The sequence below is a fragment of the Camelus ferus genome, chromosome 6 (genome assembly GCF_009834535.1).
Source record: "Camelus ferus isolate YT-003-E chromosome 6, BCGSAC_Cfer_1.0, whole genome shotgun sequence".
Classification (NCBI taxonomy): Eukaryota; Metazoa; Chordata; class Mammalia; order Artiodactyla; family Camelidae; genus Camelus; species Camelus ferus.
In genome coordinates this window covers 53,263,753-53,280,301 of record NC_045701.1, presented here as the reverse complement: position 1 = coordinate 53,280,301, position 16,549 = coordinate 53,263,753, and the positions used below count along the sequence as shown (strand labels likewise).

The 16,549-nt window shown below is 39.0% G+C and overlaps 1 protein-coding gene across 5 annotated transcripts in view; it reads right to left on the bottom strand.

Moving 5' to 3' along the window:
• Positions 1–16,549, bottom strand: part of PTGER2 (prostaglandin E receptor 2) — a 99,839-nt gene that overhangs the window by 66,344 nt on the left and 16,946 nt on the right. The window lies entirely within an intron of this gene.

Sequence of the window (16,549 nt, the reverse complement as noted above, 5' to 3'; positions counted from 1 at the left end):
GTCCGGGCACCACACTGCCCAGGGAGCTCTGACCTCTGACTGGGGAGTGGTGTCCCCAAAGTTGTCCTTATGAGGGCTCTTCTTCAAAAAACAGAACCTGGCTGCTTCCATTGCTTGGAACAACTCTCTCTCTCTCTCACAGACACACACACACACACTCTTAGTCAATTTTCCCACCACAGCAAAATCTACATACACACTTACGTACTTTTAGTCTTTGCAAATTTGCATCTTACTTTATTTCTCCACATTAACAGACCATTGGTTAATTTATTTGGAAAATTCTCAGACTCACAAAGCCTGCAAGGTAATAAAGCAAAGTAGGTGCCCACTATTCAGACCTAACTCACATTAACAATGTGTTTTATTTGCTCCAGATTTTTCAAGACATAAAAATTAAAGACAATATCCCTTTCATGCCATTCAATTCGCCCACTTCCATCTGCAGAGACAAAGACCATTGGAAAGTTCCTAGGTATTCCTTCCTTCCAAGATTTTGTACCTTTACTACAGACGTCTGCATTGATTGCAACGTTTGGTTCACTTTTGTATGTTTTTAAATTTTACACAAGTATCAGTTTATCCTACAAATCAGCCTGAAATTTGTCTTAATTCACTCAGCATTGTTTTTGAGACCTATCCACAGGGAAAAACATTTAGATCTAGTGTATCCATTCATTCTAACTGATGTGGAACATTCCACAATTTATTTAGCCATGTATTTAAAGCTCTTTCCTCCCTGTCTCCTTTTGGCAATCATAAAGAATGCTATTGTGAGCGGATATGTACACATCTTGTTCCAAAACAATGCTCTCTGTGGTAAGCTTCTAGAGGTGGAATTGCTGGCTGGTACCCACCATAGAGATTTTCACCCTCGTCAGCTATTGCCTAATTGGTCACCAACGTTGCTCCAGTGTTCATTACTAGCCATGTATTAGAGATACCATTTCCTTACATCCTCACTAATACCAAGTATTATCAGCCTTTTAAAGTATTACTTGTCTGATATGGTACAAAATATGTTTTCATTTGCATCTTCCCAATTACTGATGAGGCCAAATGTTTTTTCATACTTTTTTTGGCCATTTAGGTTCTCTCTTCTATAAACTACCTGACCATGTCTTTGCTCATTTTTCTATTGTGTTATTTATATTTTTTTGTAGATCTATACAAGTTCTTTTTTTATACATATTCTTGATTCCATGCTTTTTGGCTGAACAGGTGGCAAAGGTTTGTGTTAGAGTTTGTGATTTGTCTTTTTACATTATTTATGGGGACTTTTATTGTGTATGAGCATTATTTTAATGTATACAATTTATCATTTGTGTTTTTTTATTGTGGTAAAATACACATAGCATAAAATTGACCACTGGTGACATTTAGTACATTTATAATGATGAGCAATTGTTATCATTATCTAGTTCCAGGACATTTTTATGACTCCAAAGGGGATCCCACACCCATTAAGCAGTGACTCCCTGTCCTCCCCCAACCCAGGCCCCGGCAACACTAATCTATCTCTATGAATTTTCCCACTCTAGATACTTCATGTGAGTGGAACGATACAACACATGGCCTTTTGTGACTGGCGTCTTTCACTTAGTATGTTTTCCAGGTTCATCCACGTTGTAACAGGGGTCAGTACTTCATTCCTTTCCACGGCTGAATAACACTGATTTGTATGATTATACCACATTACGCTTATGCATTCATCAGATAACGAACATTTGGATTGCTTCCACATTTTGGCTATTGTGAATAGTGCTGCTATGAACGCTGATGTACAAGTATCTGTTTGCATCTCTGTTTTCAGTTTTTGGGCTACATTCCTAGGAGTGGAATTGCTGGGTCATATGGGAATTCTATATTTAGCTTTTTGAGGACACCCAAAATGTCTTCCACAACAGCTGCACCATTTTACATTGCTACCAGCAATGTATAAGGGTTCCAATTTCTCCACAAATAATCGTTACCAATAATTGTTATTTTCCACTTAAAAATTATTATTATTGTCACTTCAGTGGGTGTGAGTGGTATCTCATTATGGTTTTGACTTGCATTTCTCTCTAGTGGCTAATGATGGTAAGCATCTTTTCATGCTTTTTGGCCATCTTTGTATCTTCTTTGGAGAAATGTTTGTTCAAGTTGGTTGCCCATTTTTAAAATGAGTTGTTTGCCCTTTTTGTTTTTGAGTTGTCATAGCTCTTTATAAATTCTGGGTACCAGGTGCTTATCAGATATATGTTTTGTAAATATTTCTCCCATTCTGTAGGTTTTTAAAATTTTCTTGATAGTATCATTTGATGCACAGAAGTTGTAAATTCTGGTAAGTCCAATTTACCTGTTTTTCTTCTTTTGTTGCTTATGCTTTTGATGTCTTATCTAAGAAACCATTGCTAAATCCAAGGCCATGAAGGTTTACCCCTATTTTTTTCCCTAGGATTTTTATGGTTTTAGGGTATATTCAGTTTTTGATCCATTTTGAGTTAATTTTTATATAATTGTACTTTATTGTAGACTTATAATTCGTTTTAATATTCTCAATACTAATGCTTTTGTTGTTGTTGTTACATGGATGGTGAGGGCCTTTTAAAGTCTGTGCTTTGTCTTTTTCCTTTATTCATAGTGTCTTTTTATTGTGTAAGAGTATTACACTTTAATGTATACAATTTATTATTTGTGCTTTTTGGATCTATTTAAGAAATATTGCCCTTCTGAGGTCACAAAATTATTTGCCTGTATTTTTATATTTTCTTCATTTTTAGATCTACATAGTTTACCTGGAATTTATTTTATGTATATGGTGAGGTAGGGATCTAATTATTGTTTTCCCTACTTGGAGGGCTAATTGTCTGAACATGTTTAGTGGCTTTCCCTACAATTTGTAGTATTGCCTCTGTCATATACAAGTTCTCATACGTAACAGCCCTGTTCTTGAGTTCCTTTGTTTATATGTTTTGCTGTACCTCCCATTTTAAATGACTACAGCTTTGTTTTAAGTCTTAGTGTCTAGTATAGTGAGTCCTCTCCCCTGGTTCTTTTTCAAAATTGCATTAGTGTGGTAAACAAAATACCCTCTCTCCCCTAAATGTCCACATCCCAATCTCTGGAGCCCTTTTACCTTACATAGCAAAAGGGACTTCACTGGGGTGATTAAGTTAACAATCTTGAGAAGAAGAGATAATCCTGTATTATCTAGGTGGACCCAAGGTAATCAATCACAAAGGACCTTTTAAGAGGAAGGCAGGAGTATCAGAGTCAGAGAAGGAGGCAGGATGAGGGAAGCACAGGTCAGAGTGACATGGCCACAAGCCCAGGAATGCTGGCAGCCTCTGGAAACTGGAAAAGACAAGGGGTGGGTTCTCCCCTAGAGCCTCCAGAGGGAACACAGCCCCACTGACCCCTTGAGCTTAGCCCTATAATTTTCATTGTAAATTTCTGACCTCCAAAACACCAAGACAATAAATCTGTGTTGTTTTGAGATGCTAAATTTGTAGTAATTTGTTACAGCGGCAATAGGGAAAAAAAATACATGTGGTTATTCTTGCTCCTTATTATTCCACGTGAATTGTAGAATAATTTTGTTAAGTTCCACACATCCACAAATACCACAAAAAGTACTGACTGTGATTGCATGGAATTTATAGAGAAACTTGGTGGGAATTGATATCTGTACATTACCGAGTCTTCCCCTTAAGAAGCATAATATATCTCTACATTTAGTCAGTCTTTTATGACTTTCAATTAAGTATTATAATTATCTCCATAAAGGTCTTTCACATCTTTTGATAGGTTTATTCTGAGGTACTCTGTAGTTTTTGTTGTTCATTCAAAAATTACATATAATCAAAATTTAATGATGTATATTTAATTTTTTAAAACTATATTTTTGCATTTGTCATTGTTTGTGTATAGGAACACTATAGGTTTTTCCAGATTGGTCTTTTTCTCAGCAAACTTGATGAACTTTAAAAAAAAAAATCGTTCTAGTAATTTGCCTCAAGGGCCTATAGGATATTCCACACAGACAATGACTATTTACAAATAACGTCTCTTCCTTTTCAGTCCTCACACTTCCTGTTTTTGTTTCTCGTCTAACTGCACTGGCTGGGCTTCCAGGCCAATAGAGTAGGGCAGTGAGAGTATTTCCTTCTTGTTCTGGTCAACTGGCTTTGTAGTTATGAATGTTTTTCTCTAATTTGAGTAATGAAACAACCTGTAGTGTTCTGGGGATGGCCTGTCCATGGAGACTAGCTGCCTCGTTTACCTTGTCAGTTCTACAAAGATCCCTCTGACATGAGCCTTCATCTTTGTACCATTTGTTTTCCTTGGTCCCAGAGACAGCTTTCTTGAAATTGGTGGGCTCACCCTGACAAACCCTGTTTATGGTATGAAGTCAAAAATATTCCCAAAGCGAGCAAGAAACTAAATAAATCTTAATAACACTATTATCTTTTTTTTTTTCCTGGGATCTCTTTTATCAGTCTAGGAGATACAGAGAAGTCTACCACTGAACTACCCTTGTACCCAGTCTAGGAGATGGAGAACAGAGATCTGGGATACCTCTAATGGGGCTCCCACCATCTCCTCAATGATGTGAGTGACCCTCGTTGGTCACACAGTGAACGTTCCAAGGAGATCTGGGAGGAGATGGGAAACTAGGGGCCCAGCCACTGCTTTTCCGTGCCAACAAAGTGAACCAGCAAATTCACAGCAATGTGCACGAGCTGAAGTGGTGCCTGACTTAACACCAGCATTCTAAGGTTAAACATGGCTGCTACTTCACTTCTCCCTTCCAAATCTGGCAAAAATTTCTCTTGCGACCAACCTGAACCCAGAACCATGCAGAGAAGGGAACTGTGGGAAACAGTTTTAGCTTAGCTACGTCAACAATGAAAAGCCAGCAGAACTGTTGTCTTGCTAGATAATCAGAAAGCATCTTATGTATATCAAGTCATTTTGACAGTATACAAAATACCTTCACTGGGCCAAATTTTAAACTTTTTAATAAGAGTCTATTAGAGCTTCATTTGTAAAGTATTTCTTATGTTCCAATGTTGGATGTTGTCATTATATTTTCCAGAGTCCCTCGGAGTTGATGGTTGAATTTTTTTCTTTCCTTATTTGTTTTAGATAACAAATATCTACCATGTCATCAACACAAATGACAGGTCAAAAAAATTTTACACATTTTATATATACATATGTATAATTATTGTGCTGCATATGTGCTTTACCGTTGTAACTTTCCTCAAATCCTTTTTGAAGTACATGGGATACAAAAAATAAAAACAATATTTCTACAAGTATGTTTGCTATTCACAAGACATTCCAAAGAAAAGTCTAAAGAAGAATCCTCTTAATTAACACTTGCATTTTTGGGGAAGAATCCTCTGAATGAACTGATGCTTTATTTGCTGATGCTTAGAAACAGATATACAGTCATGATCTCTTCACGATGAAAATAAAAGTTCTTTTCTTATATGTGTATTTGCTAATTTCTCTTTTCTGTTTCTTTTTCAGCCAAAGTTAGGTGCCCATGTTGGTCCTGATTTTTGGTTAAGAATTCTTCACTCACCTTTTCAATCGTCTGGAAGAGTTTGAGAAGGACTGGTATGAGTTCTTCTTTGTATGTTTGGTAGAATTCCCTGGTGAAGCCGTCCGGTCCTGGACTTTTATTTGTAGGGAGGTTTTTAATTGCTATTTCTATTTCCTTTCTAGTGATCAGATTGTTCAAGTGGTCAGTTTCTTCTTGATTCAGTCTTGGTGGACAGTATGTTTCCAGAAACTTGTCCATCTCCTCTAGGTTATCCAGTTTGGTTCCATATAGTTTTTCATAATATTCTCGTATGATATTCTGTATTTCTATTTTGTTTGTTGTAATTTCTCCATTTTCCTTTCTTATTTTGCTAATTTGTGCTCTCTCTTTTTTCTTCTTTGTGAGTTTGGCCAGAGGTTTGTCGATTTTATTTACTTTTTCAAAAAACCAGCTTTTGGTTTGGTTGATTTTTTCTATGGTCTTGTTAATCTCTATTGTATTTATTTCCTCTCTGATCTTTATTATTTCCTTCCTTCTGCTGCTTTTTGGGGCTTTTTGTTCTTTTCTAATTCATTCAGGTGGTGGGTTAAATTGTTTATTTGAGATTGTTCTTCTTTTTTGAGGAAGGCCTGTATCGCTATAAACTTCCCTCTTAGCACTGCCTCTGCTGTGTCCCACAGATTTTGAGTGGTTGTGCTTTCATTATCATTTGTCTCAAGGTATTTTTTAATTTCAGCTTTGATTTCCTCATTAACCCATAGTTTTTTCAATAACATTGTTTAATCTCCATGCTTTCCTTTTTTTCTCCTTTATTTCTCTGTTGTTGATTTCCAGTTTCATGGCATTGTGGTCAGTAAAGGTGCTTGAGATAATTTCTATCTTCTTAAAATTGTTGAGGTTTCTTTTGTGCCCAAGTACATGATCGATCCTGGAAAATGTTCCATGTGCACTTGAAAAGAATGTATATCCTATTTTTGGGGGGTGTAATGCTCTGAAAATATCCACCAAATCTAGTTTTTCTATTGTATTATTTAATTTCTCTGTTGCCTTGTTTATTTTCTGTCTGGAAGATCTGTCTAGTGATGTTAATGCAGTGTTAAAATCTCCAACTATGATTGTATTCCCATCAATATCCTCCTTTATCTCTGTTAGTAATTGTTCTATGTACTTAGGTGCTCCTGTATTGGGTGCATATATATTAATGAGTGTAATATCCTCATCTTGTATCACTCCTTTAATCATTATAAAATGTCCTTCTTTATCTTTCTTTATGGCCTTTGTTTTAAAGTCTGTTTTGTCTGAAATCCGTACTGCAACACCTGCTTTTTCGGCTTTTCCATTTGCAATACTCCCAAACTCATTCTATGAAGCCACCATCACCCTGATACCAAAACCAGGCAAAGACACTACCAGAAAAGAGAATTATAGGCCAATATCACTGATGAACATAGACGCCAAAATCCTCACCAAAATATTAGCAAATAGAATCCAACAACACATAAAAAAGATTATACATCATGACCAAGTGGGGTTCACCCCAGGGACACAAGGGTGGTTCAACATACACAAATCAATCAGTGTAATACATCACATCAACAAGAGAAAGGACAAAAACCACATGATCATCTCAATCAATGCAGAAAAAGTGTTTGATAAAATTCAACACCCATTTATGATAAAAACTCTCGCCAAAGTGGGTATAGAGGGAACATATCTCAACATAATAAAAGCTATATATGACAAACCTACAGCCAGCATAGTACTCAACGGTGAAAAACTCAAAAGCTTCCCACTAAAATCTGGGACAAGACAAGGATGCCCACTATCACCACTCCTATTCAACAAAGTCTTGGAAGTCGTAGCCACAACAATCAGACAAGAGAGAGAAATAAAAGGGATCCAAATTGGAAAAGAAGAGGTAAAAGTGTCACTATATGCCGAGGACATGTTACTATATATAGAAAACCCTAAAAGGTCCACACAAAAACTACTAGAGCTGATTGAAGAATTCAGCAGGGTAGCAGATTACAAAATTAACATTCAAAAATCAGTTGCATTTCTTAACACTAACGATGAATCAACAGAAGAAGAAAGTAAAGAAACAATCCCCTTTAAAATAGCACCCGAAGTAGTAAAATATCTGGGAATAAATCTAACCAAGGAGGTGAAACAATTATACACAGAAAACTATAAACCATTGATGAAGGAAATTAAAGAAGACTTTAAAAAGTGGAAAGATATTCCATGCTCTTGGATTGGAAGAATCAATATTGTTAAAATGGTCACACTGCCCAAGGTGATCTACAGATTTAATGCAATCCCTATCCAATTACCCAGGACATATTTCACAGAACTAGAAAAAATCATAATAAAATTTATATGGAACCATCAAAGACCTAGAATTGCGAAAGCATTACTGAAGAGAAAGAAAGAGGCTGGAGGAATAACTCTCCCAGACTTCAGACAATACTATAGAGCTACAGTCATCAAGACAGCATGGTATTGGTACAAAAACAGACATATAGACCAATGGAACAGAATAGAGAGCCCAGAAATGAACCCACAAACTTTTGGTCAACTCATCTTCGACAAAGGAGGCAAGAATATACAATGGAATAAAGACAGTCTCTTCAGCAAATGGTGTTGGGAAAACTGGACAGCAACATGTAAAACAATGAAGCTAGAACACTCCCTTACACCATATACAAAAATCAACTCAGAATGGATCAAAGACTTAAACATAAGACAAGATACAATAAACCTCCTAGAGGAAAACATAGGCAAAACATTATCTGACATACATTTCAAAAATTTTCTCCTAGTAGAAATAAAAGCAAGAATAAACAAATGGGACCTAATGAAACTTACAAGATTCTGCACAGCAAAGGAAACCATAAGTAAAACAAAAAGACAACCTGCAGAATGGGAGAAAATCTTTGCAAATGAAACCGACAAAGGCTTGATCTCCAGAATATATAAGCAGCTCATACGACATAATAAGAAAAAAACAAACAACCCAATCCAAAAATGGGCAGAAGACCTAAACAAGCAATTCTCCAAGGAAGACATACAAATGATCAAAAGGCACATGAAAAAATGCTCAATATCACTAATTATCAGAGAAATGCATATCAAAACTACAATGAGGTATCACCTCACACCAGTCAGAATGGCCATCATTCAAAAATCCACAAATGACAAATGCTGGAGAGGCTGTGGGGAAAGGGGAGCCCTCCTACACTGCTGGTGGGAATGCAGTTTGGTGCAGCCACTATGGAAAACAGTGTGGAGATTCCTCAAAAGACTAGGAATAGACTTACCGTACGACCCAGGAATCCCACTCTTGGGCTTGTATCCAGAAGGAACCCTACTTCAGGATGACACCTGCACCCCAATGTTCATAGCAGCACTATTTACAATAGCCAAAACATGGAAACAGCCTAAATGTCCATCAACAGGTGACTGGATAAAGAAGCTGTGGTATATTTATACAATGGAATACTACTCAGCCATAAAAACAAACAACATAATGCCATTTGCAGCAACATGGATGCTCCTGGAGAATGTCATTCTAAGTGAAGTAAGCCAGAAAGAGAAAGAAAAATACCATATGAGATCGCTCATATGTGGAATCTAAACAAACAAAAACAAAAACAAACAAACAAACAAAAAGTGTAAGTACAGGACAGAAATAGACTCATAGACAGAGAATACAGACTTGTGATTGCCAGGGGGGTGGAGGGTGGGAAGGGATAGACTGGGATTTCAAAATTGTAGAATATATAAACAAGATTATACTGTATAGCACAGGGAAATATACACAAAATGTTATGGTAGCTCACAGAGAAAAAAATGTGACAATGAGTGTGTATATGTCCATGTATGACTGAAAAATTGTGCTGAACAGTGGAATTTGACACAACATTGTAAAATGATTATAAATCAATAAAAATGTTAAAAAAACAAACAATTGAATATACAAAAAAAATTCTTCACTCAAAATAAATAGTCTGAGTACAAAACAAAACTTTTGGATAAAGATTTAAAGTGCAAGCCGACTAAAAAGTTTTTTGTGTTTGGTACCTGGCCTGGTTTATTGCTGATGTCACTATTTTGAGATCTTATTTTGAATTCGTAAGAAACTCAAACCATAGCTTTTAGTTTAAACCCTGGGGTACTGCTCTTTGGCATAAGAAATGCAAATGTATATCGGATATCTGTTAAATTTTCTGTTTTGCCTTGAGAAAACTTCATGTAAAATAGTATCTTTAAGTATAACACCATTATTTCTGAGATGTAATTTATAGTCTGGAAAATCTTCCCTACAGTTTTGTGAAGGACAAACTGGACTTCCTTATTTAAAGTTCTTGCGAAGTTAAAAGACGATACAGTTGGTTTACAGAGATTCATTTGACTAAATCAGGATAAAGTGTTTTTTGGTTTCTTAAAAGTTGGGTACTGTTCTTAAGATTATTTGCAGTGGAAAAAACAACGAGGCTGAGATATATTTTTCTATCTGTACTCAGTTTCTTTCATAGATTTGGATCATGATGCAATTCCACAGGTACTGGTGAGATGCCTATTGCCACAGTTAGTATCTCACAAGCTACAGCTGACATGGAATGGGATGAATTCCTTTTTGTAAATTAAAAGAAAACATTTTAAAGATACGCCTGCACAGGTATATGTAGTCTTAGAGAAAAAGCAGGAGCTATTAGTTTTAATTGCTCTAACGAGCTTTAGCAAAGGGTTACAAACATATTATTGACCATAATGCTCATTAGTTTGATTTTCATTAATGTCATGGCAGGAAGTGGTGGTGAGGAATATCTTCTTCAGACACTTAAAAATGGACATGTGTGTACCAGGACAGGAATAGAGAGGCACTGCTGACCCTGGGGCAACGTGAGCCAGAGCATGGAGGTGAAACCAGAAGTATCTCAGCACGGAGCTGAGAAGTCAGGGGTTGCATCAGATGAGAAGAGGGAGTGAGAAGGCCCAGTCCACCCTTGAGCCTGGATCTTACCCTTGGGAAGACAGGGAGCCAATGATGTGGGGAAACTGATGCCTTAGGAATGAATTGGTTCTGGACCAGAGTCACAGGTTGGACTTCTAGGTCCCATAGGTACAAAGTTATAGAGTGGGCTTCTATTCCTGGAAAAATATTTCATAAGAAGAAAACCGCCACTCATGAAAATAAACAGAAAAGAAATACCACAAAAATATATGCTTGTAAAAACATTTATTAAGAGCTACATAGTGAAGGCTACTTTGTGGTTTTTTGGTTTTGTTTTGCCTTTTTGCATGAATTGTGCTAAAGTTGTCATCTTTTCCTTGTAAATCTCTCTGTGGCAAATATGGAAATATTTTATTTGGAAATATTTCCAATTAGGCCTCAATTAAAAATTAGGGTCATTTGTGCCTAAACTGCTAGCTGACAATTAGATTCATTCATTCATTCATTCACTTAATAAATATTAAGTACATGAGATACTGTTTTAGTGGTAAATGAAATAGACAAAGACCCTGCCATCGCAGAGACTTTTTTCCACTTGGAGAGGAAGACAATAAATGTGCACACCCCGCCCCCCTTCACCCACTGCTCACACACACACACAATGCCAGGTAGTGAGAAGGGTGTAAAGGGTTATAAAGAAAAATTAACAGACTGAGGTTGGGGGTGGGAAAGGGTGATGGGAATATTTAATAGTTTATTTTATGTAATTCAAGAATGACTTCGCTGTGGAAGTGACATGTGAGCAGAGACCAAAGAAAATGAGACTGTCTGGGAAAAGACACGCATGAATGCCTCCCAATGTCCGGGTGCTGTGAAGACGAGTGGGGCAGATGCTCAAGTCCCTACATCTTTCTTATGTATCAAGTGTTACATATAAAGCTCATTTAATCTTCAAAATATCACAGTAAGGTAGATGTTGTCCCCATTTTTTCCCATGACAAAACAGATGTTTGAAGTTAAACAACTAACTCAAGACCCTTCACAGCTTTTAAGGGGAAGTTAAAAAAAATTAAACTATTTTCTGATTTCAAGCCCAGGGATCTCTCTACTGATCTCACAGAAATCAGAATTGGAGACCTGTAATGGCCCTCTATTTCTGACCATATTCCACTGGAATGAAAATTCCATGGTCGTGGACCTGGCCTGTCTTTATCACCACTGTATTTGTAGTACCTAGGATAGTGCCTGGTATATAACAGGTTCACACACACACACACATTTTTGTTGAAAGAATGAATGAATGAACGGCTAATGTCAAGGACACAATCTCTGTTCATCTCTGAAAGACTTAAAATAGTTCATCTTCCTCCTCCTCCTCTTTCTCTTCCCCGCCTCTCTGAACAACTCAATCCCAAGCCCAGCAGGTGGGGCAGAGGAAGGTAGGCGTCTGAGGCTGAGGGATGTGAGAGCCTGAGCAGGGTAGGGAAGCCCATGCAAGGGAGCCTGATGTGGAGTGTCAGAGCCCAGGCAGGGTGAGGATGTGTCCACACAGTGAGTGGGGCCATGTGGGAGATGAAGTCCTAGTGGACTAGGGAGAATGTCCCCACAGAAGTCAGCGTGGAGTGAGGTATCAGAGCCCAGAGTGGGTGAGGAGGTTACCCACACAGGGAGAGTGAGCCAGTGTGGGAAGTTCAGAGCCCAGATTCGGTGGGAGAGGGTGACCTGGCATCAGGGTGCAGAAGCCTGAACAGGATGAGGAGCAAGGCGGGTGGCCACTCAGAGGGGCAGCCTTGCGTGGGTTATCAGAGCCCAAGGGGGATGAGGAGGCTCTCTGCCCAGGGGTGAACTGATGTAGGAGGGCACACCTGAGCGGGAGGGTAGGGCATCCTTGCAAGGGGATGTCCCAGGGACAAGATTGGGAGCCTGAGCAGGAAAAGAAGGGCATGCATTTATAGGGGTGTTGGGGCATGGGCTGTCAGAGCCCAAGTGGAATGAGGGTGGTGTCCATGTGGAGCAGTTGGGGTCAGATTGGGGAGTGAGAGCTTGAGTAGGAGGACAGAGCTGTGGGGAGGGGAGCTGTTGTTTTCCATTTTGTTCAAATTTTATAAATTATTATTATTGGGAGATGGGAGACTGGTTACTAATGGAGGGATTTATCAAACAAGCAAATACATTAAGGATAATGGAAACCATGCTTGTCACTGTTGGAGAAATATAAAAAAGAGAAAAAAATAGAATGAACTCTATAGTGTTGGACTGGAATTGATACTGGTATTTTGAAGATTAAATGAGCTTTATATATAACGCTCGATCCATAGCATTGGATAATTTTCAGAATATCTGAAGAATAATATATTGAGTTAATTAAAAAAAAAAAAAAAAAAGGAGGCCCTGACAACTGTAAGATGCAATCACAAGATACAAGTGTAAGGAACATCTGGCCACTGTAAGATACTGTAACACTGGACATCAGAACAAAACAGACAACAATCTCTACCTCCTGGAACTCACATTCTAGTGCAAAGACACAGACCATGAATGTTATAAATATGCCAACATTGAAATATGTTTCAGGTCGTTCAAGTTGAAAAATGATACAGTAGAGTAAAGGGACTAGAGAGTGTAAGAGGGGGTGGATTTTAAGAAGGGTGGTCACTGAAGGCCTCACTGAGAAGGTGTCACTGGCTTAACATTTTGAAGGAGCTAAGGAAGTGAAGAGGTGAGCTGTGGCTGTCTGGGGGAAGAGCATTTATTCCCGGCAGAGACAGCAGACAGGGCCATGACCCTGAAATGGGAGCTTGCTGGTGTGGGCCAGGCACTCCGCGTTGTGCTGTATGGCTGGAGTCGAGCAGTGGGCACAGAGGTGGGAGGGGCGTCGGGAGGGGAGAAGCGTTGTGCAGAGGGAAGATCTCTCTGATCAGCCGTCTGCACTCCAACCCCAGTTTCACCACTTCACTCAACCTCTCAGGGTGTTGGTTTAAAAACACAGTGATCAGGTTGTTTTCCCTCCATGTGGATTAGTCTCTTAATCCCCAATTCCTGTTACAAAGGATATTAAATAGCAGTATTTTAACATGCTCAAGTAGATCAACTAAAGGCAAGAAATTATTTTAAAAAGTCCTCAATGCTGATAACACAAAGTACCTGTGTTTCCTCACTTAGTATTTCTTTGTAGCCACTGTGGTTCACTGTAACTTAATGGAGAACACAGAAGACACATAGAAGACAGGAATTTGACTCTCCCCAATTTCCTTAGTTTTCCAAACTGGCACTTCACAGGAAGATGTGAACATCTGAGCTAGCATTTCCTCTCAGAAGTGGGCGTCCGACTCCTCAGTCACCAAAATAGGTAGTAAAGAGAATGAAAATCTCTAGTTTACAGTTAAGCTTGCCTTTTATCGGAACACCTACTCACGCAAGGAAGATTCATTTTTACAGGTCAAAGGGTAGCACACCGCAGTACTCAGCCCGCCGTGTTTTGGTTACTGTGTCTTTCATTTTACAAGTAACATGAGGACATTTATTTTTAAAAACATAAAAAGTTAATGTTGAGTTTTCAAAAGCTCTTTGTCTTGTTCCTCTGAGCTCTTTACAATGTGGACATGTTGAGTTTTCTAAGAGCTGAAAGATAGTCTCAACTATGTTTTCAAAGTTTAATTGTGCAGCTGTTGACTTTTTAAATGTTTAATTTATCGTGACATATCAAGCACACTCTTAGGACTGAGATGAGTCTTGGACAGTTAATTGCAGCAAAAATATCATCTGATAACTAAAGGCAGTGAGTTCCATTCTCAAGGGAAAAATGACTCTTTAGGGTCCAACACTGACCCCTAGTTCCACATCGTCTCAAGGGCCAAGTCATTAACACAAAAGACCAGGCTTGGCTGATAAGTTCAAAGCTCCCCATCCTTAGTCTACAAAGCCAATCCAAGCACTTACAGGCAAATGATAATAAGAAACCAAATGGCTGTATGGTGTCAGGCAGCAAGGTCGGCACCATGATTGTAAGGGCATCTTACGAGGATGTCCTTTGCAACTCATTTCACTCTGGCATGCCCAATTTTCCTCTCTGTAAAGTAGAAAGCCGGTGCTTCTTTCATTTGTTGGAGTAAAGGTATGACCCAGTTGCTAATAAAGCTTTGTAATCTCAGGTTGCATTAATGGAAAGATAATGTCCAGGTCAAGCCAGCAACTGACACATCAGCACTCACTACTGGTAAGACTGGTTTAGGGTTATTTCTCGGTGTTCGCTTCTGGCCCACATGTTACATGAACGCTGATAACCTGAATCAGATCCGGAGGAGGGCACCAAAACGGCGAGGCGTCACCTAAGGCACAGGTGAAGACAGCTGGAACATTTTGCCTAGAGGTCTTGGGCACTGGTGTCAGGAACATGAAAGCTCAAATGAAGCACGTGGCTGGAGTTCCTCTAGGGATCTTTAGAAGACGATGTGATGAAATCTGCTCAGTTTCAGCTTTGTGATAAGAGTTGTGTTTCCCAGCATTCAATATGCCCTGTTTGAATAACGCTTCAGGTGCTGTCCCCTCTCGCTGCCTTCCTTGGCTCCACTGAGAGGACAGGGGCCATGTTTTGTGTCCTGCTGTCTTTCTGTCTCTTTTGATCTCCTCTCTTTCATGCTTATACAACCTCTACATTGCCCCATGTGTGTCCATCTTCATTGCATTCTTTGAAATACAATGGCGTTTATCCCACACATGTATCATCATCATCATTTTTGACAGCTGCCCAGAGTTAATAGATACCATGACCCCAGCACCACGACCCACACCAAGAATGAGCAATCTGAGTCAGACATGTGTGAAGTGGTCCGAAGGGCCACTGAACTGGGTATCTAAGAAAATACTAATCCCTAATCTTATTCGCATTTAAGTGTCCAGGCACTGTGCTGAATGTCCTGCAGGCATTTATTCATTTAATCCTCTGAGTAATTATGGAGGTGGAAAATTGTATTATCCATTTTATAGATGGATATTTTTATAGATGGAAAATTTTATAGATGAGGAAACTGAGAGTCAGAGAGGCTAAATAACTCATTTGAGAACCCTTTCCCCCCAGGAGTCTGACACATCTTTAATATCCCCCTGGATAAATCTAGAGTTTGCTGAAGGGGGGAAGTTTGAGTGTGTCCATCAGAGATGACAAGGGCCAGTGGAGGGGGAGGGTACAGTCTGTGCTAGGAAAAGCGTGCTCCCCGAGGGGATGAAGGGGGAAGAGTAAAGAGGAGGAAAGACAGGTCCTATGGTAGCAGAAAGGGCAACAGGGACAGATGGCCCTGGGAGCCATACTTTGTCCACTTCTCCCATTTTGTTAAAATTTGCTTTTCTCTTGATATTTTTATTAGCATTTTTAACTATACAGAATTGCTGCATTGCTATATATAATAAAATATATAATATAAATAATGTAATATTATATTGATAATAGCTGTGATATTGGTAATAGCTGTGTAGACCCATTCCAGTTTATGTTAAACTTGGGGATATAACTTGCCCTCAGCACTTAATGAGGTTTTTCTCACCCCAGTGGTCCTTCTTAAAGGGCTTGGGCTCACTTCTAGACCAGGATCCATGGCTATCCCCCTGTTCTGCTTAGAAAGAGCTATTACGCTGTAACGCTGCAGGCAGGGAAAGCAGAAAGATGCTTCCTCTGAGCTCCTTTCTCTTTCATCATATAAACTGCCTCCAGGGTTGGATAAATGTAAGTGCTGAGACTCAGGGGGGCAGGCAGGGTCTAGGGCAAATATTTTGGTAGAGGCATTGGTAATATTTTACCCATTTCCATACAGATGAGGCTGATTCCTATTCCCTAAACTTGCTGGAGGATATCCATTTGGAGTAGAAGGCAGGAAGAGGCTGCTCACTTTGTGGTTTCAATTTTTGCATTGGTGTGATTTTTAGGACAGGATGTTATTAACCTGCTGATGCTAGATCTTCTTCATCTGCCCTCTAAATCTCCTCTCCCTCTGTACGGTGGCCTTCATGGTTCCCTTCACTCTCTGGATCACAGCTGGTTCAGCCAGTAGGAGGGTCGG